This window comes from Astyanax mexicanus, chromosome 24 (genome assembly GCF_023375975.1).
Source record: "Astyanax mexicanus isolate ESR-SI-001 chromosome 24, AstMex3_surface, whole genome shotgun sequence".
Taxonomy (NCBI): domain Eukaryota; kingdom Metazoa; phylum Chordata; class Actinopteri; order Characiformes; family Acestrorhamphidae; genus Astyanax; species Astyanax mexicanus.
Window position 1 is genome coordinate 1,566,291 of NC_064431.1, and position 20,902 is coordinate 1,587,192.

The 20,902-nt window shown below is 37.8% G+C and overlaps 1 protein-coding gene across 4 annotated transcripts in view; it reads right to left on the reverse strand.

The window, feature by feature from the left end:
- pcbp4 (poly(rC) binding protein 4) overlaps window positions 1–19,028 on the reverse strand; it is a 123,987-nt gene extending 104,959 nt beyond the window's left edge. For 2 of the 4 annotated variants that reach the window (XM_022682214.2, XM_022682215.2), the window contains exons 1-2: window positions 18,890–19,028; window positions 18,421–18,624 (exon numbers count right to left, since the gene is read on the reverse strand). The gene's annotated coding sequence lies outside the window, so the exon portion shown is untranslated. The remainder of the gene's footprint in view (window positions 1–18,420; window positions 18,625–18,889) is intronic. The other 2 variants (XM_022682213.2, XM_022682212.2) reach the window with 2 other exon arrangements.
- Between the last annotated feature and the right edge of the window lie 1,874 nt (window positions 19,029–20,902).

The window sequence follows — 20,902 nt, forward strand, 5'->3', positions numbered from 1 at the left end:
TGACGGGCAGTTCTGGTGGAAACAGGAGAGTTGAGGTGCACATTGAATTCTGCGTGATTTGATCAGCCGTGGTTTTATGTTTTTTTTTTTATACAATCCGGGTTATCACCCCTTTGACCATCCCTTTCAGACAGCTTCCTCTTACAGCGTCCACAGTTAATCCTGTTGGATGTGGTTGGTTCTTCTTGGTGGTAAGCTGACATTACCCTGTATACCGTGGCTCTTGATGCATCACAAAGACTTGCTGTCTTGGTCACAGATGCTCCAGCAAGACGTGCACCAACAATTTGTCCTCTTTTGAACTCTGGTGTGTCTCGCATAATGTTGTGTGCATTGCAATATTTAGAGCAGAACTGTGCTCTTACCCTGATAATTGAACCTTCACACTCTTACTGCTCTTACTGGTGCAATGTGCAATTGATGAAGATTGACCACCAGGCTGCTCCAAATTCTAAATATAAGGTGGATAAACTGGATATGAGCTTCACCACAGACCCTACCAACTGATATTCTTCCACAGAGACAGTGGAAGTTGATCCTATCTATAATATACTGTATAGATATAAAAGGGTATATCCATATTGACTGGGAAGATCTTCCCATCTTCTACATCAGCTCCCTGAACTGACGGATATCCACAGTCTCGGATCCACAGGAGTGGAGTCGGGGGTTTTAGAGGGCGGATCGCTCCACTAAGTCAGCAGTGCTTCAGTGTGGAGATTTCCACCCAGCGAAGCCCTTTTTTTGCTGCTACTGCTGCATCTTTGGTGTACAAACGAGTGCAGTTATTGGCATTTCTAATAGCCTTTGGAGATGCATGTGTCACTCTCTGGGCCGGGTAATTTATGGAGGGCATCACCCCTCCCTGCCCCACCCGCTCACCACCCGCCTCTCTCTCTACAGTTGCTTGAGAGAAAGAGAGAGAGCCCTGGCCAGTTTTCATTATTGAGAAAGGCCTCCTACCCTCTCTCTCTCTCTCTCTCTCTCTCTCTCTCTTTCTCTTTCTCTCCACCTCTCTCTCACTCCTTCCTTATTAGATCTACGGTTCCAGGACCACATTAGGATATTAAATCCAGGACGGGGATGGATACTGCCTGCCGACTTGGCAGGATCGCCAGTACTCTACTCTTGCTCTTTCTCCATCTCTTTCCCTTTTTTCATCACACTCCTCTTTCCCTCCATTCTTTCCTCCGACCAAAATAGAAAAAAAAAAAAAATATATATATATATATATATATACTTAATTGTATTTACTGCTGTAAATATAATAACAGATTTATGTACTTACTTATAATATATTAAAAAGTACACTAATATTATGCTTTCATCAAATATTTGAAGTAAACTTTGATCATACTTTTTAAAAATATAATGTATTTAAAAATACTTATTTCCAAATATGTAAATATACGTTTGTACATTTTTTAGCAAAGTGTGTTAAAAACAGCTGTTACAATAGTTCACTTAAAGTACAATGTATCATGTTTTAACTTTTAAAAAAAGTAAATTAAATTACTATTACTAATTTTTAAAAATGTGAGTAAATTTGTAATTTTTATACATAAAATAATAAATAAATAGATCACACATATTTAACATCAATTCTTAGTACTTAGTACTTAGTTCTAATATACTCAGTGTATAATAATAGTAATACTCGAGTTGTAATACTCATTAAATGTATTATATTGTTACTGTAAGCATATTTAAAATATGGGGTTACATGCATGAAGTAGTTTAAATAAAATGTTTAAATGTCACTTTAAAGTATATTTAAAATATATACAATTAAAGTATAATAATAAGTACAAAAAATGATGTTCCACTTTAGCGCTCTTTAAATATACTGATTTATAATAATGTGGCTACAAGAACACTTTATCGCACTATTGCATAATAATAATGCTTAGTATATTTTTTCACTATGGTCCAGGGTCAGTGGTAAACAGAGACAGTCCCAGGCCCTGGATTACCCGGTCGCCATCTCCGTGCTATGCCATGCCGGGGCTGACGTGCACACAAAGCTGCCCCTTGTGAGCCGGGGAATGACGGGCGGAGGCTAGCACAGTGGCTGCACTGTCACTGCACGAATCCCACTGATGCGTCAGTGAATAAAGACGTGCATGCATGCACCCACGCAATCCCAGCCCCCGCCGCTGCTCAGGGCCGTAGGAGCATTCTTCATGACATGTAAGCGTCCATTATGGCCGGCTCCAGAGTCAGTCCTCAGTCAGGGCCAATCGCAGCTCGGCTTTGCAGCTGAGAGAAAGAATGAAGAATGAAGAACGTCTTTCTTCTTTCAAGCTGCTCACAAGGTCCTGTAGTGTATTACCAAAACCTACATCTACGACTGCGACATAAACAGACAGCAAAGACAAGACAAGACAAGACTAAACAAGACAAGACAAAGCGTCTGGGTTCACTCGAGCCGCCATGACGCTTTGTCTTTAAAAAGAAAGATTAAGATTTCAAAAGGGACTATCGCCTCCCGAGGGAAGGAGCGGGGGAAGTAGATTTCAGACGTGCCCGAGGATTAATTTGTACCTTTTGATAAGCTGGGAGAAATCTCCAGCAGCCCAACTCTCTGCCACGTGTCTCACTTAGCGTCCCTGCTCTTTTTTTAATCAGCCCTCCTCATTGAATGATTATTTCATACATAATCATACACATAATTAAAGATTGAATCATTGAAGAGAAACCTCATTTCCACTTCATGTAGTAACATGACCTTGCCGTGTTTTAGTGTTCCCACTAAAAACATTTGTGCACCACTAAAAAAAAAACGTTGGACATTTGTCTGGGTCACCTGAGGTCTCAGATTGACGAGCTGAGATGGATGGAAAAGGTAATGCCTTGGCGGTGCTTATAAGGGCAAGCATCAGATTTAAGAGCTTTCGGTCTGTAGCTTATTTGGGAGAAATTTGCAAGTACTTCACACAAAAGAAAAGCAAAAGGAAAGTAGTATTTGCAGACATGCAGAAATGCATCAATTTTGAGGACGCAGCTGAAGTATCCTTCCAAGTCCTGGAACTGTTTGCCACAATTATTTGCCTGTGTTCAGTACAAAGGGAAAAAAGCTAACAGCTAAGATACCAACTAAAAGTTCCAAATGCAATAGGCTTATAGTCCCCTATAACAGGTTTTTCACTGCAACTACAAGAGGCAGGAGCTTTCTGTTGATGTCACCACTTTTTTAGATCGTTAAACAAATGTCCAACAGCCAATAGGCCACTAAGAACAAGTCTTTAAAGGACTGTTCAACCAAGACTTAAGTCTTCATGACTCTGGTACACAAAGTTCCAGAATTCAATAAAGCAAGAACTTCTTGCTTGCTTGTTCTTTGGTTTAGCTTGACATAATTGTCCAGCCACGCCTGAATAGGGCAGAATAGGCAAACCAGACAAGAGAACAACAGAACAACAGTATTTTGAAAAAGTGGCGGGGGGCGGCAGCCCTAACAATAATGGTTTTCTTGGCTGGTCCCCTTAACGATGCACGCCGTTTGACCTAGATCTTGCACAGTTGTACATTAGAGATGAGAAAAGCACACATGTTCAACTCGATTACGCGGATGATTGGAGGCCCACTGGGCTCCGGGCTTGTTTTTGCTCACTGACGTGTTTCATTCGCTCCAGCAATTATGATCTACGCTGGATAGTATTTTTTATTATCCAGATATCTACGTATATTTATTTTGGACTTTTAGTGATTATATTTTAAAACATAAAACTGATACATATTTTCCTTATTATAATACTCTACAAGACTCCTGTTTTACACAAAACAGGCCAATCTGACTCTACATGGCTGTCCTGGAGGTGAGGAACAGAAATTTGACTAATTTCCAACACCCCGATTGACTGATTACCTGTCTTTAACTAACATTTACACACTTACTCAACATCATCAATCACTCTCGAGTTGACAAAACCTAAAGGGTAAAAGCACCAGAATGATGAATCTGCTCAAACTCGTTGGGAATTCAGGTGTCATCCTGTGATATCAGCTGACTACACCTTTAGATCTTTGTAACTCAAATCACAGCAGACATCATCCCAAAGTCCAAATGATCCCAAAGCACTTTCACACTGCAAAAAAATGATCTGGAAAGCAACAAAATTGCTCCAGATCATGGTTTGCGGGATTTTTAACATTTCTATTTTGGTTCAGACCTGCCTAAAAAGTCTGAAGGCCCCATTTTAGTGATCTATAGAGCATCGTTCAATTAAGCATCATGCAGCTAAATTTAGGACGTCTTGTGTGTCTTTGGTATTATTAGGGCAACAAAAAAATGCCAGTGTGCCTTTTGTCATTTCATTTAAGAGGCAGGTGCGCTCTGACTTTGGCGCTTTTGAATGTCTCAGCAGAGGATAATGTGAAGGTACAATAGCAGCTCATTTAAGGGAACAGCAACCAACGGCGCTCCTGCATGACTAACATAGGATTGTGCAGCTGACTATTGACTGTTGTCAGGGTTTTAATCGGTCAGTGGTGCACCTGTACTTCCCACCACCAAGATAGAAACATACCAGAAATTGACCTGAGCACACCTTTTTACACTGGTGTAAAAATAGACTGGGTTGTTGATGGGGTGTAAGATAGCAAACACCCTTGCACAGGGTGTACAATAGCGCCCTGAAAGTCCAGACCAAACAAAAGGTTTCATGCACGTTTTAACCAATAGATTTCCATGATTTTTCCATGATTATTTCCATGACTTTCCCGTGCCTTTAAGGCAAATTTTCATGACCATACGATTTTTGAAACATCAGTGCAGACATGGAGAATAAAACTAAAAATCAACTAAAACATTTTTTTTTATTATTATTATTATTATTATAGTAGGAATAAATTAATCTGATGCAAATGTTGACACACAATCTTGAATAATAAATTGTGTGTCAGATCCTGAGAGCTCCATTCTGTAGGGCTAAATTACTAAATTACTGAATGAACTTTGAGCTGACGTATTTGTAGCTCAAAATAGATTGTCTCCATCGGTAAACTGAAACACACAGACTTTCGACGTTTTTTTCCCAAAACTGTCTGGAAAAATTGTATTTTTCCAAATCTCATCCAGGCCTGGAAATTGCTATTTTCAAATTCCATGATTTTTCCAGTTTTTTTATGACCCTACGAACCCTGAAACAAGGTAGGTGTGAAAGCAACCTTAAGGTGTAAAGGATATCCTTTTTTTTACACAAGCTCTACTGGATCTTAAGCTTCATCCTGTGCTATCAGCTGACTGCGCCTGAAGATCTCACTCTGTAACTGGTCGCTCTCCAGGACCTACCGGTTACAGGGCACAACAAAAGAGCTCGGGTTCCCTCCCCTCCTTCCTTCGCTCTAGTCAGTTATTAACCTGTAACCCCCACACCCACACAATCGGATGGCGGATCTCAGCGCTCTTCCAATGCACTTGGCTGTTCCTCTGAGAGTACTGAGTGCTTTCAAACGAGTCCTCTTTTTCCCTTCTTCTCGCTGCTCCTTTCGTCTGCCTCCAGCAGCAGAAAGCTTAGTGGTCCAGGCTATCCCCCTCCCCAACACTCACTCACTCACTTCCTCACTTCCTCACTTACTTACTTTCTCTCAAGCGTTCGTATAAGAAAAGGGAATAGCACTAAAAGGGGCTAACATCTCAAAGCAGGGGGCAAAACCTGTCATAGCTACTGTATATCTCCAGATCCTGGTCCACAGACGAGTCATGTGGGCGCAAATAATCTTGGGGTAATGGACCTGGTTTGAGAGGTCGTGGGCGTGAGAGGTCAACACTGGAATTCTTCAATGTGGTCGTCTAAAGACCACCAGGAGATGAGTGTTTGTATATAGTCTTGATGCAGAAAATGATTCAGGAAATAGGTGAATAAGTGAATAAGTCGGAGACACCATGACAGTTCGGTGGAACCTGATTGCAATACAGAGTGGCAACCGTTCTGTTTAGCACTGCAGGTGCTTTTGACACACGTCAGACCAATTATACACCAATCACCAATTCAAACCACGGAGAGATGAAGTGTATACCACTGATTAACTGGCGCCAGTGGCACCTGTCAAAGAGGATGGCCATCTTTAACAGTCTAAAGTCAAAGTCAAGTTAAAAGTGATGTGGTAGATGCTGGATGGATGGAAATGGAAACATCAGTAAGAATCAGTAAGAATCTTAGACACAATCTTTAACAAGGGACAGACTGTCACAGATTTATATCTAGAGGTTTAGAACATCTTCTTCTAATCTGAAAACATTGAGGTAGAGTCTACCAGTGAGGTAGAGTCAGGCAGAGCAAGGTAGAGAAATGAAAATGAAGTAGAGTGAGGTAGAGGTCCACAGTAAACTAGAAAACTAGAAAAATGAATCCAGTCAAGCCAAGTGCAAACAAATTTTATATATACCTGATTTAATTTATCGCCTTCGTCGATGATATTGTAATATCCAACAGCGTTATCGTTATTTATCATATTTCTCTCCACATTGTACACCCATAATCATACTCAGTGCTTCATTTGAGTTTACCGGCTCTTTGTCCTTTTTTGAAGAGCACCAAAATACCTTTTTTTTTTATTTTACCAAGTTTAAATAAAAAAATTTGAAAGAGTATATAAATGGCTATTTACAGTGGATGCTGAAAGTTTGTAGCATTTTTATTTCTTTATTTTTTCTCAAACAAAAGAAAAACACTCATTAGCCTGGAGTATGGAGTATGGAGGCTCTGTTATATATGTATTGTATATTTGATGTATATTAAAAAGCTTCTAGCCTTGCTAACTAATGTTATTACTTCTTTATTACATAACTTTTGTGTAAAATTAGTACTTAATCAATATTTCATCAATTGGAAAGAATAAAAAAATTGTTGTATTCAACAAGCACGGTTGGTTGGTGCAGTGGATAACACCACCACCAGCCAGCAAGCTATCATATGGGAGACAGGGGTTCAATTCCAGGTCTGGGGGACTACAGAATGCTTTGCTACACCAATGAGAAGAGTCCTTGGGCAACACTACTCCTAACACTACATTGGCCCAAACTCTGTAACAGGAATAAGTAAATTACATTTACATAAGTTACTCACAAAGCCCTTACATAATCAGGAAAAATGCATATCATTATCAAATACACATCTAAAAGGTTGTTTACATAAAGATTCTTTCGAGATCTGTCTGAATAATAATTCAGAATAAAGAGTAAATAAACACATGAAAGCAAATTAAGCACAAGAATGCCTTTCACATCCACATCATTAGCGGAAGATCTATTTTGGTCCGCATCCTAATATTGCGGATTCTTGAGGCTCATTTTCGGTGGAGTGCACATAGCATTGAGAGGAAGGAGATTTAACGAAGGACGGTGGTGATTAGGGAGACTTGTGTGGATAAAAAAAAAAAATCTCACACTAATTAACATGTGTCTGAGTTTCAATTAACAATGACCTCAATCTCTCCCAAAGCAAAGAAGAGGCTGTTTGTTCAAAAAACTGAAGATTGTCTTCTACACAGTCTCTGGTGCTCGATCACCAAGAACACTATACAATATATTTCATTCCGAGTATAAAGGCCAGCTCTGTTAAATATTGCACATTACAAGCTCATAAAGACGTAACAAGAAAAGACACAGTGCCCGCAGACGCCAGCAGCCTGCAGTCTGGTACGAGGTAACGTCGTACCCAGTATCTCTATTGTGCTCATCTATAAGGCCAAAAGACTTATTCATGTTTCTCAAAATACAGCTTCTGTCTTTCTAGATGCTGGTACAGTGTGTCTCACCACCACAGGAATTGAGCAGAAAAATGGTCAAACAGGCAACTGTGAGAATCAGAGACGCTTTAACTGGAGACACAAAGTGCTGAACGATATAACCGCAAAATCAAAGGTTGTGAAATTTTTCAGTTCTACAATTTTTGCTCATTTTCCTCCTGCTACTCCTACAATAAACCAAACAGTGATCTTAAAAGGACTGGGCCAGAGTCTATTGAGTTTATTGAGTTTATTGAGTTTGTCTCTCCAACTGTGTTTTTAATTCCCAGTTCTAAAAAAAAAAACTGAATGAAATTGTTTTAAGGGATATTTGGCAACCAAAGATATTTGGCAACTGAAAATATTTTTACAAAATCACTTTGAGTAAAAAATATGAAAAATCCGAACCATTTATTCCAAACAAGGTCATATTAGAGCATTTCCTCTAAAGGATTGTTTTTTGGCATTTTCATTTTTTATAGTTTTTGTTTTTCGAGAAAAATGGTAGAGTAAGATAGAATGAGGCGTACTGAGGAAAGGCAAGGCAGAGCAAATCAGAGTGAGGTAAAGTGAGGTAGAGTGAGGTAGAGTCCAGTAAAGAGAGGTGGAGTCAGGTAGAGTGAGGTAGAGTCAGGTAGAGTCCGGTAAAGAGAGATAGAGTCAGGTAGAGTGAGGTAGAGTCCGGTAAAGAGGGGTGGAGTCAGGTAGAGTGAGATAGAGCAAGGTAGAGTACAGCGGAGTGAGGCAAAGCAAGGTAGCATAAGGTGGAGTGAGGCAGAGTCAAATAGAGGAAGGTAGAGTAAGATAGAGCAAGGCAAAGGGAGGTAGCATGAGGTGAAAAGAAGGTAGAGCAAGGTATACTGAGGCAGTGTGAGGTAGAGTGAGGTGGCATGAGATGGAGTGTGGTAAAGTCAGGCAGAGCGAGGTAGAGTGAGGAAGAGTGAGTTAGGAGGTAGCGTCAATTAGAGTAGAGTCAGGCAGAGCGAAGTAGAGCGAGGTAGAGTGAGTTAGGAGGTAGTAGAGTGAGGAAAAGTGAAGAAAAGAGAAGTAGAGTGAGGTAGAGGTCCACAGTGAACGCTCAAATCAAACTACTTCTTATTCATGAAAAAATAATTCCAGTCAAGTCAAGTACAAACTTACTACAAGACATTTTAATTAATTTAATTTATCAAATTCCTCAATAATACTGTGATGCCCAACTGCGTCATCTTGCATCACATTTCCAGTACCATGTTTTCGTTCATTTAACCCAATGCTAACGTGTCTTTTTTTTCATCTCGTTCCGAAGAGGTCAAAAGGCTTGTTTGTGTTTCACGTTTTGAACACATCTTCACGTGTTTTTTTTTAGATGCTAATTACGACTCCATGGGAAACGGGGGCACGACTCGGAAGAACCTGGGATGCGTGGCGTTCCGGCGCGAGCTCTTTCCAAGCTCTAAATTGCTATACCTTCCTGCAAAGGAACAAATCAAAGCAGCTCGGGGAAAGTTTGAAGCCGAGGCAGAAACACTGACAGCAGCAGCGAGAGAGAGAGAGAGAGAGGGAGAGGCGAGGGTGGCTGGGTTTTGGTGGAGGGGGGGAGCTTTGACACTGATGGGGAAAGAATTCCAATTGAAGTGGAAAAGAGTGGCAAACAACAAGCGCAGGAGAGAACAAGCTCTAAGTTTAGACCTGGTCTCCAGACAATAGCAACAGCAGCAACAGCCTCACCGTTAAATTGGGGCGGGGGTTGGTGGGGGTTGGTGGGGTTGGCAGGGGGTTGACGGGGTTGGCGGGGGGCTGGCTGATAACCTGCCGAAGCCAAGTGGCTCAGAATTCCTGGGATAAACCGAGGGTCTCTCTGGCTTGAGGAAAGGAGAATTTGGGAATTCTGGAATTCCTGAGAATGCCTGAGAATTCCTGAGTTAATTTGTTCTACCAGGTTGATCAGAGGTTAAACGTGACGTTTCTAATGCTCCGACTTAAAATGCCAGTTTGCATGTAACCCAATGTCCCCGGTCGAGCCGTCTAATCAAACAAGAGTTCACAATGTCCAGCGTTTACACAATGACACAAGGGCCACGCGAGCAACCTGCCAGATAAAAACGGCTCTTTAAACCTGGAACGTTCCATCTGTCAACAAAATTTAAAGTGCGGCGCTGCACCTATAAACGCACCCGTAGGAAAACACACCCATGTGAGTCGACGCATTTGGCAGGAGGAAGTTGCATATGAGGAAGAACTGGTGGAAGTGGTGAGGAACTGTCTGTGGAGATTTCTGTCTGAATCATTTTCTCGTCTGTGAATTTGAAATATAGTACAGAAGCTGTAAAACTTTCCACTGTTCTCTTAAAAAGGCCCAAGGAATGTGTATAACACTAAAAGTGAGGATTTAATACTGTTAATTAACTGGGTATAAACTGTAATTTCCTTGGAATAGTTGAATAACAAGAGTTTATTACATGAAAGAACCAAATCAAAGTCTATATTCTATAACCAATTCTATAACCTCAAAACTGTTACATCACAGTCTTGAAAAATCTGGAAAAATTAAGAAATTCTGGGAGTATATATGTTGTTGATACTAAAGAGCAGAGCATGACCTCCATACTCTAGCCTGCTAGTTAGGGAACTATATATGTATTATAAAATGTATACATTAAATTTGAGTTCAGTATATGCAAGAACCAAAACAGAGCAGTAAAAATAAACATTTGTTTAACCTCAAAACTGTTACATGATAGTTTTAATTCATTAAATTTAAAAATCCAATTTCAAAATAATAAATAATATCCACCTTACGTTAAACAATATTTTACATCAGAGCTGTAATATGGGCCAATTCGGAAACCCCAAAACTGTTACATCACAGTCTTGACAAAGCTACTGATACTAGAAAGCAGCTCATAACCTCCATATTCTAGAGTGCTAGTTATGACTGTGTATTATTAAAATGTATACAGTAAATCAACACTAAATTAAAGTTTTAACACTGCCAAATTTACTGTGTATAAACTGCATTTTCCTTGAAATAATTGCATAACAATAGTTCATCGAAGAACCAAAACAGAGCTGCAAAATGGGCCAGTTCAGAAACCTCTAAACTGTTACATCACAGTCTTGATTCCTTACATCTACACCTCCAAAATTAACATAAAACCCACTGACTTGGCAAAGCTTTTGATAATATTTCACTGTAGCGCATCCAGAAGAATATTAATAATAGTGTTGTTGATACTGGAGAGCAGCTCATTACCTCCAGTTGTGGCTGCTGTGGGCAGTTTTTCTGTAGCTAAATTATATCATGTTGACCAAAAATAAGAAATACTGTATACTGTGATTTTTACGTTTTTGCCATATCATCCAGCCTCACAAAAAAAACAAACATGCAGTGCATAGAAAAATACACATATTTAAATTGGTAAGTTCACAAGCGAAGAAAGTGGTGGCAAGGCTAACGCTAGCCAAAGCTGTTAGCTAGCCCAGCTTGCTAACAGCATATCACACTGAGAGGACACAATGAGGCGACAGCAGGACTACCCAGTTAGAACAATTAAATTAGAGGGCTCTTGTTTCAGTGTTATAACTAGGCTGTAAAATGCAGGTTCTGTGAGCTGTCGCTGGTATCGTAAACCAGCTAATAAAAGCAGGCTGTCAACAAAAGCACGTGTACAGCTGTCCTTATTATAGGTGTGAGGGAGTTAAAGTGGGATGTGTATTTACAGCAGTGGTGTTAAAGTGAATTATAGTGCTTCTTTTGTATAGAATGTTACAATCCATTCAGTCTTTCTATGAAACACAATTTTAGAATAATTAGTAAAAAAAAATCAGGCCAACGTTAAACATCAATGCTGTCAAATGAGCCAGTTTTGAAACCCAAAAACTGTTACATCACAGTCTTGATACTTTGCAACTTTGAAGGAATATGGCGTTGTTGATACTGGAGAGCAGCTCATCACCCCCAGGCTCGTTATATTAGTTGCTAATTATGGTAAAAGCACCAATGTTACCACTGGACCATCGCGGGTGTCGTAAACCAGCTAATAAAAGCAGGTTGTCAACAAAAGCATGTGTACAGCTGTCTTAAAGGTCTGCCAATAGGATATTAAAGTAAATTATAAGTCCTGTGAATTATAATGATATTTACTTCTTGTTATAGTGTCTATAGATGTTTTGCTGCATTAAATTATCTTCTCTTTTTGTTGTAACGTCTTTAAGTGTTTTATTTCGTCATATAATGATCTTCTCTTCTTGTTTTAATGTCTATAAATGTTTTATTTCATCATATAATGATCTTTTCTTCTTGTTTTAATGTCTATAAGTGTTTTATTTCGTCATATAATGATCTTCTCCTTATGCTATAAAGTTCTTGAACACCTCAGTTAAAAAAATCACTTAAAACCCACTGACACGGCAAAGCTAGAAGCTAACAAAGTAGTGTTGTTGATACTGGAGAGCAGCTTATCACCTCCAGTTGTGGCTGTCCTCAGCCGTTTTTCTCTAGCTCTTTTATTGTTCACATTAAAATCAAATTATATCATATTAACCAAAAATAAGAAATACTGAACTCTGTGATTTTGACATTTTTGCATCTTTAAATGTTTTATTTTATCATATATTGATCTTTTCTTCTTGCTATGAAGTTCTTGGACACCTCAGTTGAGTCTTACTTAAATCAAATGCAATGTTGATTCTTCTTTTAATGTAGAAAAGGCGTTTTAGGATGATCAGTAAAGGTTAAACAGAAATAAGAAAGACCTTCCAGTCAAATCTGCACCCTCTTAACTTTCTAATCCTGGGAGTCACACCGTCAGCCTGGGGGGCTCCGGCTACCGATGCCACTGTACAGGCAAATGATCGATTTTATCTCCACTGAACGCTCTTTGATAAAGCACCACTTACAGACGATCAGCTCGGCCTGCACCACCACCACCACCACCACCACCCGCCTCAGGCCTCCACCATGCGCCAAGCTTAGCTTTGAACTGCAAACACCGGAGGAGAAAATACACCGCAAAAAAAACAGCAAGGCAGCTTTGCATTAATCACATGCATTTATGCTGCGTGTATACACTCAGAATCTGGATTCACTGGGAAGACGAAACTCATCCTTATCAGAATCAGTGGATTAGAGACTAGATCTGACTGCAGTGCTGCTCTATCAGGAGTTCCAGGGGTTCCAGTCTGAGAGGTCAGGGATAGTACTACGACCTTCTGAAAGATCAGTTTCAGAATAATCAATAAAATCAGCCCTAAATTAAACACTGTTTCACATCAGAGCGGTAAAATAGGCCAATTCTGAAACCCTAAAACTGTTACATCACAGTCTTGACACTTTGCGACTTTGGAAGAATATGGCGTTGTTGATACTAGAAAGCAGCTCATCACCAATGTTACCACTAGGTCATTGCGAATGTCGTAAACCAGCTAATAAAATCAGGTTGTCAACAAAAGCACGTGTAAAGCAGTTTTAGTATAATTCATAAAATCAGCCAGTAAAATCACTAAAACACTGTTTTACATCAGAGCTGTAAAATTGGCCTGTTCTAAAACCTCATAACTGTTACATCACAGTCTTGATACTTTGCCAACTTTTTGCAAATATGGCGTTGTTGATACTAGAGAGCAGCTCATCACCCCCCCCCCCCCCCATTGCGAACTAATAATAAGACCTTATATACGACCTAAAACCGCCCAACTAACTGTAGTATGCTATGTTGTATACACATTACATTACCATTATTAAAGACGTGAAAAAAATGAATGGACACATAAAGCTCTGGAAAAAAATTAAGAGGTTTATGTTTGAGCGAAATTAACATTGTTGTTTTATTCTATAAACTACAGACAACGTTTTCTCCCAATTTAGAGCAATTACTTTTTTTTGTAGAAAATGAGAAATGTCTGAAATAACTAAAAAAAGGCTGAGCTTTTAGACCTCAAATAATGCAAAGAAAATACGTTCATATTCATCATATTCATAAAGTTTTAAGAGTTCAGAAATAATCAATATTTGGTGGAATAACCCTGGTTGGTTTTTAATCACAGTTTTCATGCATCTTGGCATCATCATGTTCTCCTCCACCAGTCTTACACACTGCTTTTGGATAACTTTATCACTTGTGGTCATCTATCTTCTTTTTGATTATATTCCAGAGGTTTTAATTTATTTTTTATGGGTTTGTCCTCCACAATCTCTATAATCGATATCCGTTAGCGAAGAGTCAAAGTCACCGCTGCTGTTTTCTCAATATTCCAGCTGATGATTGAAGCTCTTTTAGACAGAAATAAAAGGTGTTTACTTCCCCAAGCTGCACATTATTTGGAGGGATTGCAGTGCGGGGAGCACGCATCAGTGCGTATTCAGAATTACAGCCGCTTTAATTACACCACTGAGGGTCATTTCTTTCACATTTAGCAGAAAGGGAAGAGCTGTGTGGTGGTGGAGTGGAGTTAGCGAGGGGTGTTACGACCGAAGCTGGGAGACGCTCGGTCCTGAACTCTTAATCGAGTTTGACTGTAAGAGATTATTAGAATTTCGGGAAATTCTCATTACGCTTTCTGTGGGGTTCAGTGATGTGCCAAAAGTCATGGGACAGCAGTATGTCATTTGGTCACAGCAGGTGTCGCCTCGGGGGACACTCACACCTGTATGTGGTGAGTTGTGAGGTGCTATCTCGTGAGTTAGTGAGTGGACAGTACAAAGCGTATTACATTACATTACATTTGGCAGACGCGTTTGTCCAAAGCGACTTACAATAATGATGTACATACAGTAATATACGTCTAGCCTAATTTCCTTCTTCCCCTCCTTCACTCCTCTATCCCATTTTTTCCCTTTGACATAAAGCACACTGGATTAAAGTCGCATTTTATGCTACACTAGTAAGGAACAGTGGTGTCACCATGTTTTCCTTCTAATTCAGCAAATCTCACCGCTTGGTGGTGGAGGGTTTAACTTTAAGTTAAGTAAAGCTAAGCTAAGTAAATAAAACTGCAATTCTTAAAAAAAAAAAAAAAACATTTTCTATTAAAGTTAAACCAGCGCTGGATGTTAATCTACAAATATCTATCTTGTGAAAACTGTTTATTTAAGTGATTAAAGTGCTTCTTTTTATTTACAGTAAGCTTAGATTTCCAGATTTCCAGATTTACACTAAGGCTGGGTGCAGCAGCATTAGCATTAGCAGCTAACCGCTGGTGCTAGTTCCGGTAAGCCAGGGCGATGTTAGCTAGCGGTTCATTCCACGTAGCTTGTTTTAACGCGGTAAACACGCAGACTACAGTCCGATCTACTCACCTCTGAATGGCGAAAGAGCTAGCGCTTAGCAGCCCGGTTAGCTGCTAATGCTAATGCTGCTTCAGTCTCGTTGCTGGAGAAGCTTTCCTGAAACTCTTAGATAATGCTGTACTTCTTCAGGGTGTCTTTACTTCTCCTTAATACCTGGCTGGTAGAATTCATATATATTAAAAATATATATGCTCTATATAGTGGGCATAAAATGCGATATACACAGCTGTTACTGCCACTGTTTCTGTTTTATTGATGTTATATTGATGGAACTTTTGTTGAACTTTGAGATTTGTATTTTATATAAGCTCAAAAACAGGTTTTTCGGCCTCTTTTTTGCAAAAATCATGTAAAAATAAATTTTAAAAAATTATGTTCTAAAAAATATATATTGAACAGCATGTAGGTGAAAATAAAAAAAAAACATAACTATATCAATTATTGAAGATCAGTTTTAAAGACCAAAGATCTAACGATCATTATGAAGAACAATAAGAAAAACAAGAATAAAACAAAAAAATATATATATTTTTTTTGCTTAACAGCAAAAGCAACGAAAAGAAACACACTTACTCACACACACACTCACTTACTCACACACTATTCCGGAAGAATAAATAGGGTAATAAAGTAGGGTCTTGTGCTCACGAGCGGTTTAATCTGAGCCCACAGCTAATGCGATTCGCTGCGCTTCTTCCCAGCATCCAACAGGGACAATTACTTGAACGCGACTGCACATTTTTCCTAAAAAAAGACACTTAGTCAGAGGCTTCGGCTGATCCAAATATCAAGAAACATCACGTTCAAAAGGCTTCACTGCTTGGTGGACATTTTGAGGCTACTTTCATGTTTCTCGTTTTTTTTACAGGGTGCTGTATAATGAGGCTCAACGTGAAGAAGAATTGATAAAACAGTGTAAAAATAGACCAAGCTCTCTAATCCTGACCAGGGCTTGATGTTGCTTTGGCTTTTAGCGGAAACTGACTGGCGCTACGAGTGAAGATGCATCTCGATCTTCTTAATAAGCCAGCTTGCCGGCATCTGCTTTTCACGTGTTTCTTCGCTCATCAGACGAAACATCTCCACACAAACGTCTCCTTTCTTCTTCAACCCAGACACGACTTCACCCTACAGTCTTACAACAGCCTTCTAAACAACATACAGGCCCTGCGTTTTGATGCATTCGGATTTTTAAGCTCTTAGAAAGTGAAATTTTAATTTTAATCTCATTTTATGGCAATACATCTTGTTTTATAGCTTGTTTTGTCTTACTAGGCATTGCAAGTGTTAGATTATTTGGCTTATTTTAGTCTTTTGAACTAAAAATAAGCACAAAATGTCAGAAATCAAGTGATTTTTACTTGATTTTAGTGTTTTTTTGCTTAATTTAAGTCTTACTTAAATCTTACCTTTTTGGAACTTTATAACTTTATAGCAATTATAGCTATATGAAACTATGTTTTTTGCTTCTTTTTTTTTTCGTGTGTGGTTGGAGTGGTGCAGTGGATAACACCACCGCCTGCTTGTGAGCCAACACATCATGGGAGTGGGAGACTGGGGTTCAATTCCTGGTCTGGGTGACTAAACTGCTCTACACCAATCAGAAGAGTCCTAAAACAAGAGTCCTAATACTACGTAAAAAACCTTGTAAGTCACTCTAAATGCCATAAATATAAATGTACATATATATATATATATATATATATATATATATATATATATATATATATATATATATATATATATATATATATATATATATATATGGATAGGAAGTATATACCTATATACAGGAAAAGAAAAAAAATGTAAATAAATGTAGGTAAATAAAATAAGTAATTTTGGAAAAATTTCTTTTTGTCCATTAATTATGAAATGAGAAAAATATATATACAAAAATATTATGGGATGTTTTAAAGATGGTAACTATAGGCAAAACTATGTATCTGGATGTATACTTCAAAAATAAATCTGAAATAAGTCAGTATACCCAGTGTAGTTTGATTGTATTTGGTTTGTATATGTTGTATACATTTGTATCTAAAAAAAAATATATATAAAAAAAAACATATATATATATATATATATATATATATATATATATATATATATATATATATATAAATCAGCGAAGCAGTTATTCTTTAGATTCTACAATCATAATACTATTACCCAGCTCTGATATATATATTGATATATATATATATATATATATATATATATATATATATATATATATATATATATATATATATATATATATATATATATGTGTGTGTATAAATAAACAGACTTTGTGTGACCGCACTGATGCACACATAGATCATCCACATTATAGTTGATCTAATTTGGTAAATGTGGTCGTAAACTGTGCCCACCACAAACTCAAATATTCTCAATTATATATATATATATGAATAATAAATCTACTGTATTTGCAGTATAGTAAGATACCAGTAAGCTGAAATAAAGCTTAATCAGTGTTAATCAGTGTTACTTAAGCCTGGCCTTCTGCTCTTCTGCTTTATCCTGATCAGTAGTCCTACAAAAGCCCTGCTAATCAAATTACAGCTCTGTGCTCTCCTCCTCCTCCTTCTCCTCTCTTCTCCTTTCTTCTTCTTCTCTTCTCCTTTGGGACAACCAGAAGAAGCTTTGAACATTTTAACATTTGAACGTTTGCCCTGTCAGAGCTTCTGTTCTGTTCTTCCCCCACCTCTTTAGCATCTTCTTCACCCTAACAATGGAGAGAGATGAGTGTCCGGCCCAACTACTGGCAAATTGTGGCTGTATACCAACATCTGTCGAGCTTACTCACGACCATCTGCCACCAAAAGCCCTGAAGCCCTGAAGCCCTAAAGCTCCGAAGCTCTGAAGCCCTGAAAACCTGGATACACTGAGCCACTACTAAGCTCCGGAGCTCCGGAGCTCCAGAGCGCTGACCGCGGTCAGGCTGTACGCGCTACCCGGCTTGAGGCTGCCCTACCTCGGCTAGGCAAGGAGCGTATGCCCGCTGATCCATCCGGAGCTTTGCAAAACTGAACTGAAAGTGCTTGAAATAATATATATATATTTTTTAAAACAACAATAACTATTCTGTTACAAAGCACTCATACATTATGTTAAATTAAATAAAACGCCAAGTATTGTTATTATTATAATCTTCAGCACAGCGTTCAAAGTTCAGCGCCCTACTAATTCCAGTATTAATAAGAAGAATGATAATATTTTGATGCTGATAATAATAATAATAATAAAAAAAACATAAGAAGGACATTTTTTTTGTATTTACTTTTTTTTAAACGCTCGCGACATTGCCACACATCAAAGCCCTTTTAACTCAATCAAACAAACAAACTCCACTTGTGACATCAAATGACAATAGTGACATCAATAAAATAAAAAAAAACCGTCCTACCTACCTTTTTCGATGGATGGATGAACGGATGGATAGATGGATGCAGAACGTGAATGGAGGGATGCGCAGAAAGCAAAAACCAGCCCGGCTGGAATTGAAGAAGTGTGTATATATATGTATTATATATTCCCAGCTGATGATGTCCTCCACATTGTGTCAGTGCGAGCGAGGCTTTAGGCTTTTACTGTGAGGAGGGAGAGAGACAATCCTGATGTGAACAACAATGAGAGAGAGAGAGAGAGAGAGAGAGAGAGAGAGAGAGAGAGAGAGAGAGAGATCCAATTACACCAGTCGGTAAAAAAAACAGAAGACAACATATAAGAGAGAGAGAAAGAGAGAGAGAGAGAGGCTGAAACCTGAAATAACAATGCTCTTCTGCTGAATTCATTCATTCTCTCACATTTCTCTCACATTTCTTCAGTTTCACCCCTCTAAACCTCTAAAAAACCTCCAAAAAACACAAAAAACACTACCTCATATCTCCAGATATAATCCCAAGCTCAGTTCGTGACAGTCGACCCAAACGAGCATCCTTAAACCCAGCCGCTGTAGCCTCAGAGTTAACAAACCCACATGGAGCTGGACCCAGAACACCGTACCGAGGCGAGTTCATGAGCAAATCCCCGCCCATTTCAACACAAGCCACGCCCTCTAAGCTGCTGTGCTCCCCACTTTCTGCTCTGCGATTGGTGCGCTGCTTCTGAGCTCGGACTACTAGCCAATCGCAGCGTAGGATAGCGTGAAGACGGGTGGGGAGAAAAAATGTGAATTAAATGAATTATTATTATTGTTATAAGAAATATATTTAAAATACGTGTTAACTTAATTAAGTGTCACTATGCATTGACAAAAAAAAAGTGCAGAACTGTATTTAACATTATTTAGTATATGTTTGTTTTTTGTAATAATAATAATAGTAGTAATAATAACTTTATTATATAGAAATTTCCATTAATTAAATCTAGAAGAATATTATTATTTAATATCAAATATAAGAGAAAAAAAATTATAGTACAGCTAAAAATATCATTTAAATATGACAAAAAATACTATAAAAGACAATAAATTAATTAGATAAAAACAAGAACAAGCCATCAATAAAAAAATACTAAAGTATCTAAAATAACTTTCAATAATCAATAATCTTCAAAACTCTTTCAATAAATATAAAAAGAGAGAGAAACAATGTGTGTCCGTTTTAAGACAAGCCCCGCCCACTAAGCTGCTGCGACATTCAGCTCCAGCTCTGTGATTGGTGTTCTAATGCTGAGCACGAACTACGAGCCGAGATAGGTGGGGATTAGATACATAATTATTATTATTATCATAATATATAAATATATGATAATTATTATTATCATATACATAAACACATATTAAAATAGTTAAATGTCCCAATGCTTTAATAATAAAAATGTAATAATAATAATAATACAATCATAATAAAACAATACTAAATTATTTCGCATTGATTTTGATTTTAAATTAGGTGTCAGTACATTTCAAGCGATAAAACAGATCATATATTAAATATATTGTAAATATATTTGATATTCAAGCTGTATTGCTCCTGTATTGCTGTATTGCTCTGTGATTGGTGAGCTGCTGCTGAGCACGAACTACTAGCCAATCCCAGCGCAGGAAGACGGAAAACGGGTGAGAAAAGAAATCATGCACGTAAATAAAGCAAAATAATAATTTTAGGCTTAAAATTTTTATCTAAAAAGCATCAATAAAGCTTGAATACTAAATATATTCACACGTTGATTAGGTAAAATATTTTATTAAATAAAATATATATTTTTATCGTTATTAAAAATGCTAAAAAGGAGTCCGTGAATGTATGATCGCTTGAAATTTACTGCCACCTTGTGTAAAAGCACATAAATGCTAAAAAAAAAAATAGCTGTATTTAAAACAAAAACAGCACTTCGAGAGCTATTTTAATGTGTATTAAAATATGTACAATAGTTACGTATTTACTTATTACACAAAATAAAAGTCTCTACTATTCCTCCTATTCTGAGAAAGGTATTTAAAATGACAAAAAATAAAGAAAAATACATTAATATGCATGTCTTTATATATGAAATGCATTTTATTTTGAAATGTGCATTTTAAACAACTACCCTACATTATGCTTTTTTATGGTCATTTTTAAAATATATTTATATATTTTTATTTTATATATAAAATTACCTATATTTATTTTCCATATTCTGCTCCAGAACAGCTTTTGTTGTTAAATGATGTAGAATGGCCTAAGATAGTCTACAATAACATTTCCATAAAAATATTAGATATGTTCCATTAAATATATTCATCAATATATTTCCATTTTCTGTACACACCCCTTCTAATAAATGCATTCAGTTATTCTAGGTTGCACCAGTGTTTGACACAGGTGTGCAAACTGCCCAAGACATGCTGTATTAAACAATAAAGCTGTTGTTTTTGCACCAGCCGCACTGCTTTCAATTATTAAT